General features: G+C 43.8%; 1 protein-coding gene across 2 annotated transcripts in view; it reads left to right on the top strand.

Moving 5' to 3' along the window:
• The first annotated feature begins 4,375 nt into the window (after positions 1-4,375).
• The window catches only part of LOC111963160 (rho guanine nucleotide exchange factor TIAM2), a 110,280-nt gene continuing 97,634 nt past the window's right edge, over positions 4,376-17,021 (top strand). For both annotated transcript variants that reach the window (XM_023986406.2, XM_023986407.2), the window contains exon 1: positions 4,376-4,566. The gene's annotated coding sequence lies outside the window, so the exon portion shown is untranslated. The remainder of the gene's footprint in view (positions 4,567-17,021) is intronic.

Here is a 17,021-nt window from a genome sequence, read left to right as displayed (position 1 = left end):
TTTTGTATGGGTGTGAAAGAAGTGCTTAGCAGGAACTCTGGGTAATGGGGGTGTGGAGTGTTACCTTACACCAACAAAACATACTGTCATAAAACGGAAGTCATAATTCTATCAATACAGCACTTTACATACGGCCATTTCTTTTGTTTAGTCACTCAAATAACTATCCAGTTGAAATGCTCTATTTACGTCATACATATTTTCCTTCTTTTGTGCAAATCACTATCTTGGCTGTTTTCCATTTTCAAACCTAATAGCCTTTTTAAGGTAGTTATTAGTTATTTTTAGGTTGTTGTTCGTCTTACTGCGTTAGAGTAGGGCATAATTGTGCCAATGCCTGATATGTTAAATCATATTAAGCTCCTAAGTGGTTCATGGAATTTAGCTCATTGGAATCAGGCTTGTCCAATTCTGACATAACGTAACCTCAGTTCCCGATCACTGTTTATTTGCTCTTTATTTCTTGTTGACTGTAAGCTATGAATATTCTACTAACCCAATATTGGCTATTTGTCTATAGCGACACTGTATAAGTGTACCAGACTTGTTACACTAGCCCCTTATGGACTCCTGTGAACTAATAAACTATTGGGTTCATACAATGAGTCATGGAACTACAAGTAGGTTAACATGATAAACTAGTCATTTCAACTCTCAAGCTATCACCGACACACATCTAAGACACCAGCTATTTAAAAGGCTTCAAATTATTTAGCTTTCATTGAAGTAACATTCTCTGGGCTCTGCAGTCTCTTTCTGAATCACAAATGGCCCTTATTTCAAGACGGAAGACTTTCTCATGCGAAATGTTATATTTGGATGTCTACATGCCTCTGTGAAGCTACAGTGTTAATGTTGACTTATATATTAGCTGAGAGGGAATCAGAAAGGCCACTACTGTACATGGTCTTCAGGACATTTTTAGATTACCGAGTGATGTCATGGCCACACATCATGCTGACCACCGAACGTTATATTTTATTTTCCCATTTTTGGACATGTCTGACCTGCTACTGTGTGCCACTGCCAGACTGTAATGGTTTAACGGCAAGACCAATAGCAGTTTTCCGACGGGCAATTTCCAAGCGCGTCAGTGGCAAAGTCATGTACTATAGGTTTCCCGTAATATTGCACTGAAACAGCAGGGGACCTCTACTACAAACGTTCCCTCTACAGACAATATCATACGTTTATAATGTAGTGGGCTTTGAGATCTCGACACAAACCGCAAGGGTTACATTACAACTTGAGCTTCTCATAAATAACTCAAACCTCCCACATATCTTCCATTGACACAAATGCATGACTTGCGGTGCGAGGGTACCCCTAGTCAGATCACGGGCTCCAAGCCTGTAGTGTGCCTTAGGTCAATAGGTCACCTCATTCCCATCAAACCTAAAAATACCACTACTGTATCTGCATCAGTAACGTGACGTGTGGTTTTGTGTCACTAGGGGAACAGTCACAATCGTTCATTCTCTCTCGCTATCTATCGCTCTGTCTTGGTCTCTCCTGTGTTTTAGTTCCCACAACATGAGCACAGGGTATCCGTGACATGACCACGTCCTCTCTCCCCGTCTCTCTCAGTAGTGACACGGTGATGACTACAGTACAGTTATATCACCCGTGAGAGCCAGGCCCATCAGGTCTCGGGGTTTCCTGTTCACACTCATCCTGCTTATTGCGTATTTTTGTCGTTTTAAATGTGTATGTTGTATCTCGATGTGTATTGTGTACACAGGGCTTACCTGGAAAAGAGGCCCCCGGGCTCTGTGTTGACTCCCAGTTCAAATAAAGGTTAAATCCATACAGTTTGATATGTCAGCCCTGACAGCATCCAAACACAATGAGGGATGTCACTTACAAGGAAATCTACTACAGATACTGTACTAAAACTTTTGACTGTCCTGTACTTGGATGTCACTGTTGATGAGCTGTTTTGATGCTCTTCTCTATTTGTCACCATTGATTCCTTGTTAGTTGGCACATTAGGAGACTGTATGCTCTATTACTGGGACTGCATTTAAGACCTGTCTTGGTCAATTACATGTAAAAGGCATTTCAAAGGGGTTGGCTTTTACACCGCACCCCTGGGTGCGTTCACAGACTTTGTACTGTTGTAGTCTATGCAGAGATTCCTAGCTCTGTCATTTGTAGTATACCGCAGATGCACAGAGGTTGTATATAGAAGGGGCTTTTTATACAGAATGGTCCATTTAGAAACAGGACCCAGGCAACCAGTTGTTTTGGGGTGTGGTGAGTGACTTATGTGTCTGATTACAGTCATACAGTTGACTCACTCACACACCAGACCTGGGTTCAAATACTATTTCTGGTATTTCAATTAATTGAATGCATTTCAAAACAAGTATTCAGATAAACTATATTTGAAAAAAAAACGAGTTGTTGAATGTAAATACTTGGAAAGTATTTGAAAATACTAAAATATATGGACTCAAATACACTCCCATGCATTTAACCCAGGTATTTGAAATACGTATTTGGAAAATACTTTCAAAAACAAATTGGTTGACAAATTGGTTTTTACAAAAAAAACATGAAAAATACTCATAGGTCCTTGTTTTGGGCTGTGTATTAAAAAATACTCAAATACACAGAAAAGGGTATTTAAATAACAAATACACATTTTAACCCACAAAGACTGCATCATCAGACAAAGCCCACTCATTTTCCCCAGCTACCCTATTATATACCACATGATAAATTACCATGGCAATTACAGACAGTGAACAGCCCAACTACGGTCTAGTAGTGGGTAATAATGACTGGATCACACTGTACAATAGCCACCGGCGAGAAAGGAAGGGTGAGAAAATCACTTAGCAGGGGGCTGCTCCCCCCTGACGACCCTATTACAGCAGCCATAATTGGAGATTAAACTAGTGCCGGAAGTGAGTGGTGGGACTGGACGTCCTTTGCCGGAGTCGTTCTCAAGTCTCAGCCTCAATTCAAACGGGGAAGGTTGATAGCTGGGCAGGGTAGACAGAGGTGTGTGCCTGTGTGTGTAGGGAGAGTGCTAACTGTCTAGCTGACCTGAACTGGGGCATGCCCAGGCTAAACCTTGTCCAGACCAGGACAGTGTTACTGTCTGGGGACAGAGAAAGGGCCTGATAGGAGACAGGATGTCCGTCAGTGCCTATTAGAGGTAATGAGATGCAGGGTGACTGTGAGCAGCCAGGAGCTCTCCTGAAAGCTGCCAGACGACAGCAGACAAAGACTCTGCATGTCACTGTCCAGAATGGAACGGATTACAGGACATTACACATATGGGGATCTGTGTCACATCAATTGCTGCCTATATGTTTAATTTATTATAACATCCATTATCTGTCAGTATATACATCAAGATTACTATGACTGTATTAAAGAAAATTGGTTCTATTTGAACCAATTATATAGTGATTGTATTACTCCGAATAACAGAACTACGTTTTTTAAGTGTTTTGTATTCAGACATAACCTTTAGCAGTTTATCATGTTCACATGTTGTAATCCTTTTTGGATTTCTATGAGGGGCATAATCATATCATATGAATAACATTATATAGCTAGTTTATTAGCCAGAGGGCTTTTTGTATAATCATGTAACCCCCCCCCCCCGCAGCTGTGTGCAGAATGATGATGGTCCTACATTAAAGAGCAGAGCTAGACATACAGTATCTGCCAGAACAATAGACCAGCCACAGATAATCATCTCCCTTCAGCCCTCAATAGCTGCAGTAAATATGATGTGCAGATTATAGTACTTGTGGCTGCGGGGGGAGGCAAACCATAGATGTGTGTGTTTGGTGGCAGTCATGTGGCTCACAGCAGAACATGAAACACAAGACCAGATCATGTTTATGAGCATGGGAGATCAGGTATACCGTCCCTCTGGTAGTGTTATCTGACAAGCATTTACTGCCGTGCTCTGCTGCTATAGGCCTACTATGCCGTTTACCTGAGTCACAGCCACATAACATGTCTTATCTATCTTCTTTGTCATTTTGTCGTGAACAAAACCTGTCTGTTTCCTTTTGGTGTGCTTATCTGTTGATCACACAAATGTTTCGTGACAGACAAGACACAGCTGTAACAAGGATATGGAAACTATGTTCAGGCTGCAGTCTGCTGGATTCTGATCAGGGTCTATAGACCGCTGTAAAGTAGCCTTTATTACTACGACAAGTACTTTCAGTAAAAAATAAATAAAAAGAGACCATGAATAAAAGTAGAGATGCATGCGTTTCCATGTAATTTTGCATTTGCTCCATGACTTCGCTTGGTAGTCTAGTCAAGTCTGGTGTCCGTCAGCTAGAGGCGTGGTTAAGTCCCTCCACATCTGGGAGGAGTCCACTCTCTCGGCGTTGGCAGTGACTCGTAACGTAGAGAACACTGCRTTGGAAAGCATGGGACCACGGTGGGTGAGACCCGGAGACAGCGCTGGCGTTAACAGCCACATTACATAGACAACTAAGTGCAGCCATTGTTTATGAGTTTACGAAAAATACGGAACACTATTCAACGAAAGTTAAGAACAGTCTTCACTGACAATATTGTAAACCGGTAAGTTGATCAACGAACTTATTTTACTATTGTAAAAGAAGCGACTTCTTTCATTTAGGAAAGCGTGCGCGTCTCCACATCGTCCACAGTAAACACACGATAGGCTAGTATTGCGTTGAATTGCGTTTCTTTCAGTTGCATTATTAAATGAATTTTTGAAAATATTTCTGTAAACTTTTTTGGAAACCAAAGTACTGTCATTGTAATTTTGCCCATTATAGCTGTTGCAGCAGTACCCAAACAATAAAGCTTTATACTTACTTGTGCATTAGCTACCAGCTGTAGACTAGTTGCTCACCAAGTGAACCTGAAAGTGACTATTTTAAACGTTCTGTGGTGGTAATCTCTCTCACAAGATTGCGTAGATGTGTGTGCAAGTGTCCTTCCTCAGTGTACTTTCCTCTTGACCCCTTTGGTCGCTCTCATTGAACTAAACGTTGAATCACTGGTGATTTGTCTGAGATATTTGCTTTCTTCCCATTCATCATTTGCCTTATGTGGTTTAGAATGCATAATTTGAGTCACTTATGGGTCTATACCAAATTATTCCTAGATGGATAATTATTTAATTTTTTCCTATGACAAACTTCAATGTGTTTTTTAATAGTTTTTTATAGCAGTGGTGGCAAAGTTAGCGGGGGACATAGTTAATCACATTTTATTGGTAACATACACATATTTAGCAGATGTTATTGCGGCTGTAGCGAAACACACTAACTGCATTGAAATAATGGCACAGTCTCTGACCAAACATTTTAGAGGCCATCATCCTGGCCGCAGAGACATTTATGTTTTTAAAGCTAATTTCCTGCAAATGTGGTGTTGGTATCTCTGTTCATCGCAACCTTTTACAGTTTTAAAGCTAGTTTCCTGCAATTCTATACATTTTGTTATGGGGCTGGTAGAAAAATTGCAGTTTTAAAGCTAATTTCCTGCAATTCTACGCATTTTAAAATGGGCCTGAGAGAAAATCTGCAGCTACAGTGCCTTTGGAAAGTATTCAGACCCATTGACATTTTGTTAGGTTACAGCCTTATTCTGAAATGTATGAGTTTTTTCCCCTTCATCAATCTACACATAATACCCCATAATGACAAAACAAAAACAGGTTTAGAAATGTATGCTAATTTATAAAAAATAAAGTAAATATTACATTTGCATAATTATTCAGACCCTTTACTCAGTACTTTGTTGAAGCACCTTTGGCAGCGATTACAGCCTCGTCTTCTTGGGTATAACGCTACAAGCTTGGCACACCTGTATTTGGGGAGTTTCTCCCATTCTTCTCTGCAGATCCTCTCAAGCTTTGTCATGTTGGATGGGGAGCGTTGCTACACAGCAATTTTCAGGTCTCTCCAGAGATGTTCGATCAAGTTCAATTCCGGACTCTGACTGGGCCACTCAAGTACATTGAGACTTGTCCTGAAGTCACTACTGCGGTGTCTTGGCTGTGTGCTTAGGGTCGTTGTCCTGGAGCAGGTCTTCATCAAGGATCTCTCTGTACTTTGCTCCGTTCATCTTTCCCTCGATCCTGACTAGTCTCCCAGTCCCTGCAGCTGAAAAATATCCCCACAGCATGATGCTGCCACCACCATGCTTCACTGTAAGGATGGTGCCAGGTTTCCTCCAGACGTGACACTTCGCATTCAGGCCAAAGTCATGGAGCAAATTCTTGGTTTCAACAGAGCAGAGAATCTTTAGTTGCCATTTGGCAAACTCCAAGCGGCCTGTCATGTGCCTTTTACTGAGGAGTGGCTTCCGCCTGGCCACTCAACCATAAAAGCCTGATTGGTGGAGTGCTGCAGAGATGGTTGTCCTTCTGGAAGGTTCTCCCATCTCCACAGAGGAACTAGAGCTCTGTCAGTGACCATCGGGTTCTTGGTCACCTCCCTGCTGGCCCTTCTCCCCCGATTACTCAGTTTGGCCGGGTGGGCCAGCTCTAGGAAGAGTCTTGATGGTTCCAAACTTCCATCTAAGAATGGAGGTTACTGTGTTCTTGGGGACCTTCAATGCTGCAAAAATGATTTGCTACCCTTCCCAAGATCTGTGCCTCTACACAATCCTGTCTCGGAGCTCTACGAATAATTCCTTCGACCTCATGGCTTGGTTTTTGCTCTGACATGGTGGCCTTCTTTCCAAATCATGTCCAATCAATTGAATTTACCACAGGTGGCCTCCAATCAAGTTGTAGAAACATCTCAAGGATGATCAATGGAAACAAGATGCTCCGGAGCTCAATTTCGAGTCTCATAGCAAAGGGTCTGAATACTGATGTAAATAAGATATTTAATTCAAAAAATCTGTTTTCGCTTTGTCATTATGGGGTATTGTGTGTAGATTGCTGAGGAAATGTTTTTATTTAATCCATTTTAGAATAAGGCTGTAACGTAACATGTGGAAAAAGTCACAGGGTCTGAATACTTTCTGAAGGCGCTGTAATTTCCTGCAATTCTACTCATTTTGCCATGGCTTATGCTGTGTTCTTATGCTATCTGAGTGACTCAAAAGTTATAGCAGCAGCAGGATTTTGTTAAGTGGATACTTTGCTGTAGGCCATCATAATGATAAAATGCCACCCGAGGAGCCCATAGTCAGTTCTAACTATATAAAAAAAACACACTCACTGCATTTAAATAATTAGGCTCCATGCAATGGCATTCTCAGTGATTGCCTTGGGCAGGAGCTCGCTGGATCTGCAGTACCAGTCAAAAGTTTGGACACACCTACTCATTCCATGGTTTTTCTTTATTTTTGCTATGTTCTTCGTTGTAGAATAATTGTGAAGACAAAACTATGAAATAACACATGGAATCATGTAGTAACCAAACAACGTGTTAAACAAATGAAATTATATTTGAGATTCTTCAAAGTAGCCACCCTTTGTCTTTGACAACTTTGCACTCTCCTGGCATACTTTAAACCAGCTTCATGAGTTAGTCACCTGGACTGCATTTCAATTAACAGGTGTTGCTTGATAATTGTTAATTTGGGGTATTTCTTTCCTTCTTAATGCGTTTTGAGCCAATCGGCTGTGTTGTGACAAGGTAGGGGTGTTATACAGGAAAATAGCCCTATTTGGTAAAAGACCAAGTCCATATTATGACAAGAACAGCTCAAATAACCACTGTTAGTGCTGGTAACTCAATTTTTCTAAGGCTTGAGTTCCTGCACCTCTTAAAGGATATTAGCTCAGAAGTAATGTGGTGTTCCTGCACCTCAATAAAAAGAAGTACCGGCACCAATTTAAATCCAAGTCAAGCACTGGGCATTCTGCTATGCATAACAAAGCCTCAATAGATCTGTGAAAATGCATTAACCTGTGACTATGAAAGGCCTGGGGATGTTCAACATATAGCTGACATCAGTCTGAGAGGGTGTTTATTGTTTCCGTTTTTGTTTCGCTGTAATATGTGGCCAGAAATGCGCCCAGCATGACCGTAAACTTCAGTGGGCCTGCCTGCTCCCTTCCTCGGGGAGTTGTTTGGGTTGATTTAAGGCGTCAGCATGCTTCAGTTTGGCTGGTGACTAGCCGAACACGGCTAGGAGAATCGAACAAGTGTGCTCGTAATACTCTCTTTTAAAAGACTTTCGCTTGAAAAACAAGAAAAAAGCGGCAATTTTGTCCATTTTGAGATGACGTCGCCTCAAAATGGTCAGAATTAAGAACTCAAGCAATCTGTCATTCGTTTGGATGATTTTGCAGAGGAGGTCTTAGTCATGCAAGTTTACATCTAACTAAAGATGTCTGGTGCAGTATTTCTCAATGAATGACAACAAAGACTTTAATGAAGAATCCCGACCAATCACAGACAAAGGGGCGAAGACTTCAGCTACCGACGTCGGCTTGGCTTTTTGTGTGTGCCCGAACAGCCGGGAAAAAACCTTACCGATGTCCAAAATGTCATCATAATATATGCACAAACTCTCCCGAACTGTTTCGGCTGGGAAGCCTGCGGAGGCCTTTACCCTCTGTCTTTGATGTTGGGGAACTGGGATGGTGGCTGTCGCCCTGTCGAGGTGCTCCGGGGCCACAGAGGCAACAAAAGGGCCCCTGGAACCCTGTAGTGCACGGATGGCGAGAGCAAACACACCCAGGGAGCAGAAAGCAGGGACTGGAGGAAGGGCCATGCATGCCTTTTGGCGCAGTGGGCTCTCTGTCATGGCAACCTGCAACCTGGTGTCCGTTTGACTGTCACACACCCTCAGTGCTACATGCTGCTGCCTAGAGGAGGCTTTTCATTAGACCACAGCCTAATGTTTTACTGGGAGGCTCTGCTTATTACTGGTGTTTGTCTGTCTGAAGTCTCCTATGGAGTTATGATTCCTTGTGGTGCATTCCATACAGGATTTTACCTCCATGTTTTCCCCAAAAGGCTCAGACTTTTCTGTTTCCCTCTACTTGGGCTGGCACCCGTGTCTCAGTGGTTCATGGCTCCTGCAGATCTGCTCTCTCTTGGGGCCAAATCCAAGCCACTGGTACGTTTTGATTATGCAGATGTTGTTTCTGCTCTTCACAAGTCCACATTGTCAGCCCTATCTATGGAACCACAATTGCAAGAACAATTGTTTGTGCCCGAACAACTCAAAAACCCCTTGTCGAAGTCCAAAACGAACAAAAACGTCACAAAATGTTGTCATAATGTATGCACAAACTGTTTTTCCAAATAGTTTCGGCTGGGAAGCACGCGGACGCCGTAACACTGGTGTTAGTTGAAAAGCAGCATTGGTACTATACGCCACGGTAGAGAACTCACCTAGCTGGCACTGAACATTTGCTCATTGAGTTTGCACCCTCACTCACACAAAGATGCATTTAAGTTCAACTACAGAAGGGACCTCAGTGCTTATTTATAGAAGTTGTGAAGCTTGCATTAATGTCTGTCCAAGGAACGTTGTCCAGAAATGGAGTGCAGTTCACTATTATCCAAGAATGTTTCGTGATTGTATATTTGAAGGGGTTTATGTTTCAGCAGACAACTCTACTCAACTCTCCTTCCTGATGTTCTTTACACAGCACATGCTCATTCACATAATTGTTGTTATTGTCATGAGGGGCCAACTCTTTCAGAGGGCTTTAACACCACCGTAGGGTTAGAGACACAACCACAAAGACCCAGGCATGCGGATCATCTTTTATTTTACAGCAGAGAAATGTGTGACCACGAGGAACATTGCATTCTATTTGTACTGCCCAAATAGGGTCTGCAGTCAGAATCGATATGAACAGAGTTCCGTGATTTTCTTTATGGAAACATACCAAACCATATGATTGTGTTATTTTCGCGCTCTAGATCTGACCTTTCAAGAATGGGATGTGTTCCCCTCGCATCTGCCCCTACCATTTGCTGTCAGTTGTTTACCAGTGACAAAGGAGTAACGGTGGATTTACATTAGTAAAATATGTCTAGTGAGATCTATCTCTCTTCAACATCAGATGTTATACTTTTCTGTTTATACTAGCCTTGACTGTGGTGTGAGCAAAGCCACATTCCTGCTTCATGTGTGTGCAGTTATTAGCATACCGTAAATACACTATATACAAAGGTATGTGGACACCTCTTCAAATTACTATTTCAGCCACACCCGTTGCTGACCGGTGTATAAAATCGAGCACACAGCCATGCAATCTGCATAGACAAACATTGGCGGTAGAATGGCTTTACTGAAGAGCTCKGTGACTTTCAACGTGGCACCGTCATAGGATGCCACCTTTCCAATAAGTCAGTTAGTCAAATTGTGGCCCTGCTTAGACCAGCCTCAGTCAACTGTAAGTGCTGTTATTGTGAAGTGGAAACACCTAGGAGCAACAACGGCTCAGCCGCGAAGTGGTAAGCCGCACAAAGCTCACAGGAGTGCTGAAGCATGTAAAAAATCGTCTGTCCTCGGTTGCAACACTCACTACTGACTTCCAAATGCCTCTGGAAGCAACGTCAGCACAAGAACTGTTCGTCGGGAGCTTCATGAAATGGGTTTCCATGGCCGAGCAGCCGCACACAAGCCTAAGATGCGCAATGCCAAGCGATGACTGGAGTGGTGTAAAGCTCGCAGCCATTGGACTCTGGAGTAGTGGAAACACGGTCTCTTGAGTGATTAATCACTTTTCACCATCTGGCAGTCCGACGGATGAGTCTGTGTTTGGCGGATGCCAGGAGAACGCTGCCTGCCCCTATGCATAGTGCCAACTGTAAATTGTAAACTCCATATTACTGCCCATGATTTTGGAATGAGATGTTTGACGAGCAGGTGTCCACATTCTTTTGGCCATGTAGTGTTTRTTAGTATATAGGCAAACACAAGAATAGCAATTCAAATTATACAGGAGCTTCTCATCTAAACCATATTGCACATCGTGTTGCACACGTGATTTAATGCAACGATTCACATGTGTGGATATTTATCCGGAGTAGTGTGGGAGYCATCTCTTAAAGAGAGATTTGAGTCTAGATATGTCTTTTTACACGACACAAGTATCTCTCCTGGACCTAGTTTTGTCGGTCCAAGTCGTGTAGTTCGAAGAGGCTCTGAAGTGCTGTTGTAATGTTACCCTCTCGCTGGGTGGCACATATGGTCTCGAGGCATCTGCAACTCATCGCTCAAGTTAAGTTTCACTTAATCAGTGTTGACACACTATGGAACAATAAAATAATTAAAACAAGCATTTTACACAAGTTATTTCCTAATACACAGTGTGCTCATGTTTGTATAATCTGTTAGACTGAACCTATTTAGTTAAAGGGAAAGGAGCTATGGACTTCAACAGTTTGTGTTTTAGGTCCATGTCAAGCTAGACATCTTGATGCATCGTTGTTCTCCTCCCCAGAAGCCCCTTGGAAGGCAGTGTGCTGCGACTGCCCGTCGTTAATTCTGAAGTGCTAGCAACTCTCAGAGAAGCACAAATGTTTCATGTCTTCCCTCTGCACATTCTTCTCCATATAAGGGTGTTTGGCTGTGACTTATCAGGCGTTGGTAATATCTGTGCTTATTGTCACATTCCACACGGCAGGAGAAGGCCTTTTACTGTCTGTAGGTAGAGGCACTGTTAGGGGAACCACAGAAGCTCCCTCTCTCTCTGCTGTACATCCTGACTCTGACACAATGGAAAACAACCCTGTTTTTCTGCTCTACTATTGTTGATGATCTATTCAAGGCCATTTCAACTGCTACACGATTGGACTAATGTACTGACTTACTTGAGCTTCTTGGCTACCATGGAAAAGCATAATGGCTTGTGTGTTGCAGTTTTTTCCCCCTGTGGCTGGAATTATATTTGTCCTTTGAGGCAATGGGAGAAGAGTGATGTGCATGTAGTTTGGGCAGCAGTGTGTGGAGTAGAGCTATTAAAAGCAGGGGAGCTCAGGCTGGTGTCAACAGTGTCCTGGCGGGGACTTCACCACCGGCCTGGCTACCATACTGACAGGCAAATGACTGGCACGACCACCACTTCCTGTCCCGTTGGCTCCCTCCCATCACGAAAAGGACACAGGACACCACACCATAGTTTGTCATTGGCTCACTCATAGGGGCAGATGTACGGACCCAGATTAAGCCGACTTCTGGTCTGAAAAGCCCTTTCAAATCAGGTCTCTCTTGTAAGATTCCGATCTTCAATTTAAGATTGAAAAGTGCTTTTCACTCGACGGGTAGGCTTAATATCCGTCTGAAACGCCCCTATTGTTTCCTAAAATCACTGCTGCGAAAGGCCTTGCGCGCCAGATGCCCCAGGACCAGGGTTTCTATTCATTTCATTTTGTTCATTGGTCAGACCGTTGAAACAGGACTACAATGAAAGATTTCCCCAAGTATATCTGTAGCAATCTGTCCCAGTATTTGATCCTCTACTACACAAGCTTAATGTTGGTTAGCGGGACTGGTGTCCAGCTGAACAGTCCATGGCTTATTCATGTTCATGGTTGACACCCCTAAATGGCTACAGATCGAAGCCTTTGAGGAGATGTTAACGTGTTCGTTCCAAATGAATTGGGTTTCTTGCGTGGGGAAATGAAGATCGAATGAAGTAGAGGGTTTAAGCGACGTGCCAAGTGAGCTCGCAAGGTTAAGCCTCATCGTGCAGAAGATGGACGATTACGGCGACCGAGTCTTGTCGTGGAGGTGTACGTGTCGGGTCTTAAACTCCTCGAAGCTCAGGATTACTTCAATACCTGCCTGTCCTCTATCCTGCAGCAGGACTCTTTACATTACAGAGGATGCTCATCTATGTGCCCTCACATCCATTACCTGTCATAATGTGGTAGATCACCTGAAACCTCAATCCCAAGCCAAGGCAAAAGACTTCCGCTATGGAGTGGCAGCTGGTAAAAGCCCTACCTCAGCAACAGGACTTCAGGTTGCTATACAAGCTGCAGTTCTGGCTGAGCCCCTATATTGTCAGCTCCACATGGTATCAGTGACGTAGGTTATTGTGCTGAGGGCTACAGGTAACAGCCGTAAGGGGTCCTTGTGTTCCTCACCATGTCACCACGCTGTCGTCTCAAGGGATCCAGGGGTGTAATACAGATAATGAGCAGCGCAGACACTAACACAGGTGTGATACCCGCTGCATGCATATACTTGTCATTGCCAGGTGCATGTTTGTGTGTCTTTTGTGTGTTTAGGTTTGAATGTGTGTGTGTGTCAGGGAATATCTAAACATATGAACACTAGTCCAGACGGGGGGAAGAAAGGCAGTTGGTAGTTGCCATAGTGCACCCCCATCCCTGTTTCCTAAGCGACTTTACCAGTCGAGCACAACAATGGTAATTGTGATTGATCGAGCCTAACCCTCCAGTAGCCATCAGGCCCCAGTGACCATCTACCTCTATTGGAAGAGTAAACAAAGCACAGCTGGGACGCTATTGGCCGAAGGGCTCCGTTAGGCGCTATGTATTGTCCAGTATTGTTCTATGTAATGGATGCAGATGATGCAGTCTCTTCCTACCTGCTCATCAGTGAAGCTCTGATGACCTGTCTCCATCGACTCACCCTGTCTTATCTCCGCCATCAGGGCCAAGAGCAGCCGGCACTTCTAGTAACAAAACAGACCACAGTAAACTGTCACGTGTAAGGCTACTGATGTGGGTTGATGATAAAGACTGATTTTCTTTTGTCAGTCACCTACCACGCAGAACAGCCTGCGTGAGTCTCCAGCTCAAGGGTTCTGGCTTTTTGGGAGGAATGAAGAGCTGTGGAGACTGGCTGAGAGCTTGGCTGCAGCAGCACTTGTGTGGAATGTGAGATGCATTTTCAGCCCCATTAACGCTGCTCTCTCTCTCTCTCTCTCTCCCTCTCACGTTAGCAGCTTAGTTTGATGCAGGAGTGAGAGCTCCTTCCACCCCCAGTCTCAGACTTTGTCATTCAGTCATTTGGCGTCAGACCAATGTAAACAGCGAAGGCCTTGATTGCTCTAGGTCACCAGCTACCCTGAAATCCAAACATTGAATTAGCTCAATTAGAAGTGAATAAAGAAGCAAAAGGTATTAAAGTCATGTTTCCTGGAGAGATACTGTCTATATGTCTGGTTTGGCCTGAAGCTCAGCCACTGTAGGGGAGCCTGTTTGGCATCGGAGGAGCTTCAGGTCAAATGATTGCTTAGATGGCTGGTTGAGATTTGCTTTGGCTTACAAACACAACGTCCTGTTAGACATGTCGAGAGGCATTCGTGGGAAACGGGAGCTGTCAATGTGTGTTTGTGTGGGTGTGTCTGTCTGTGCCCTCCAGATGTCACGAGAGTCGCCCATCCTCTGTTTCTCGACCCAGTCCACTTGTTTCCCTTCTCCCCACGGCTCACACCCAGGCCAGAACACCCCAGCATGCACTGTCTGTGCCAAGGCCCAAGGCTGGCCTTTTCTAGAATCGTTACATAAGACGAGTTGACTCTATATCACTGTTCCCTGGCCAGCAGGACATAGCGGGTTGGCTCATGGTCGCTATACATCCATACCAGCCTGATCGTCCCACCCTGCTCTACCCTAGGGCTGGGTGTATTTTCTCAGCAGTTACAGGTGTGAAGGGAGAATATTTAGTTAGTTCCTCTCCAGGAATGAATGAGTCCGTACCAGCTGAGCTGAGACAGGACAAGGTGGTCTGGATGAATGGAGGCAGATTTTTTTTCTTCTTGATTACGTTCGGGGTGCTACTGTGTGACACAGAATATATTTCAGTCTGCACTCTGCAGTGCACGCAGTTCACCTGCTCATATCGTGTTCCGCTTCATTTCAGCCACCGCAGGAATTGTTRTCGTGTAATTGTTGGCTCTTGTATCTCAAGTGATTTGTGTTCCAGATCAACAGAGATGGGAAGGGTGTTACTTTAAACAGAATCAACTGGGTAAATCTCGTCATGGGCAGGTCCCCCTCCTGTTGGTGTCCAGCAGTGTAGGATCGTGCTAACCCTGGGTGTCAGGCCTACCTTGATTGTGACTGACCCAGCCGTTGGTGCAATATTAATGAATCTCATACCCTCAAATGATGTTATCGTGGACAGCCAAGCGCTTCCATTTTCTAAAATGCCATATTTTAACATTTTAGTTGTCTAGCCAGAGAGGGTTCACTGCCGTGTCATTATTTAAGAAGTCCCGCCTCTGCCTTGTGCCCTTTCATTTAGATATGAGGTCTGTGATTATCACTGAACCGTCCTTGCCGTAACAGTACAGTAAAGATGAAGAACAACCATCGTTGAGTAGACATTAACAGTACATAACAGGTGTGTGCGGTCTATAGCACAGTGCAGTATATGACGGGCTATTCCTGTCTGTCGACATTCAGCTGTCATTTGAGACGGTGGCTCCTAATCTGTAGCCACTCAATCCGAAAGTTGTTAAAAGTATGAGAGCAAAGAAAGAGACCGCCTCCTTTATGGATTGTCCTCCACTCCTCAGTCCAGCCACTGTCCCTTTAAGAGCAGAATGCTCGCCTCTCTCTCAGAACCTTGCAGTTGGAATTGTCCATACATTTGTGATGTAATGTCCCCCTCTCTGCCCCGGCCTGACACTCTGCTCCCCCTTAGGATTAGTGACCACGGGTCATTTCTCTCACCCCCCACTGTCTCTCGTGGTTTGGTCCTCACTCAACAGGCCCTTTGTTGGCAGCTCCAGATGGGCCAGTCTGGAAGGGTGAAAAAATGTGCGAGGGCACGGTGCCTTCAGTTTAGACTGTCTCTCTTGGGGAAAGGAAGGACTGAGTCACAGGCGAATTCACTTTTTTTTTTTTTTTTTGCATATCCTGTGTGCAGTTAAGCAACTGCTGGCCATTGGAGAAGTGTGTGACCGTGTGTGGTTTTTTCTTCTGGTGAGAGAAACCCTCTCTTCAGAAGTGGTAGAGATGAGTGTGTGGGGGGCAGCAGTAGCACATGTTGTGTTATGTGGCACTGTTTCTAACTGCACTCCACCCAACTGAATAATAGGAACTGTGTGTAAAACCCTATGGGCGACCATGGACATCCCCTGTGTAGACGGAACGGCTGTCATCTAGCCGTATGGCTGTGGTGGTTATCTCCCCAATCCTGCGTTTCTCAATGGAAACTCCATTGCCAACTATGCTTAAAAACTTCCTTCGTTCTGTGTGTTTCTGAATTCTTTCATTTTGTGGTCTTGTGTGTGTTTCGTTACCTCAGAACATGTCTTCTTTTACCAATGAAGATTGCTCAACTGCAGTGCTGTCCCAGATGTTTTTGTGAATGAACAGCAGACTGTTTAGTAGTGATGCGTGAAGAAATTGATACAGTTACATATCGGGACATTATTTTTGACGACGTCGTATCATATCATTTTGGCAATATCAGAATATTATTTTAACTCTAGTTGGCTGTACCTGCCTTCATAGCTTGTTCTCGTCTTTTTAAATAGGGAGCCAATTTGTTTTCAGCGATTTTTATTTCCATGGCTGATCTAAGCTCTTTCTTGTCCCTCTGCAGCAGACGTATGGTGAGCAATATATTTTGCAACATCTAATCGCAATAAAATCACAGTATCGAATCACAATCCATATAGAATCGTGAATTGCAATGCATATCGTATCGGCACCAAAGCATAGTGATAATATCGTATCGTGAGGTCCCTGGCAATTCCCAGCCTTAATGTTTACTAGTTAAGTGCTCATCTCATCCTCACATTGTAATGCATATGACTCAACCGCTGGCTGTGTAAAATCGTTTATTCACAGTTTGATGAGATCAGTGATTAATGGAACACACCCTATCTGGTGACTCCTAAGCCTGATGTCAGCTGGAACTGTCTGGGAGAGGAGACGTGGATGTCTGACAGCACTAGGTGTGGCAAGTCTTCATTTAAGTGACTACAGCCTAATATGTTTTGACATTGGCTTGTTTCTGTCAATCTTAGCTTGAGCTTCAGTAGTCTATATAATGCAGAGTTAGCACAGCTTTTAAATGGCAGTTTTCCCCAGTTATCTGACATCCAATGCTTATTTCTGCTGAGTCTTATTATGATAGAATGATTCCAT

The sequence above is a fragment of the Salvelinus sp. IW2-2015 genome, linkage group LG4q.2, assembly GCF_002910315.2.
Source record: "Salvelinus sp. IW2-2015 linkage group LG4q.2, ASM291031v2, whole genome shotgun sequence".
Taxonomy (NCBI): Eukaryota; Metazoa; Chordata; class Actinopteri; order Salmoniformes; family Salmonidae; genus Salvelinus; species Salvelinus sp. IW2-2015.
This window is presented reverse-complemented; position numbering and strand designations above follow the sequence as displayed.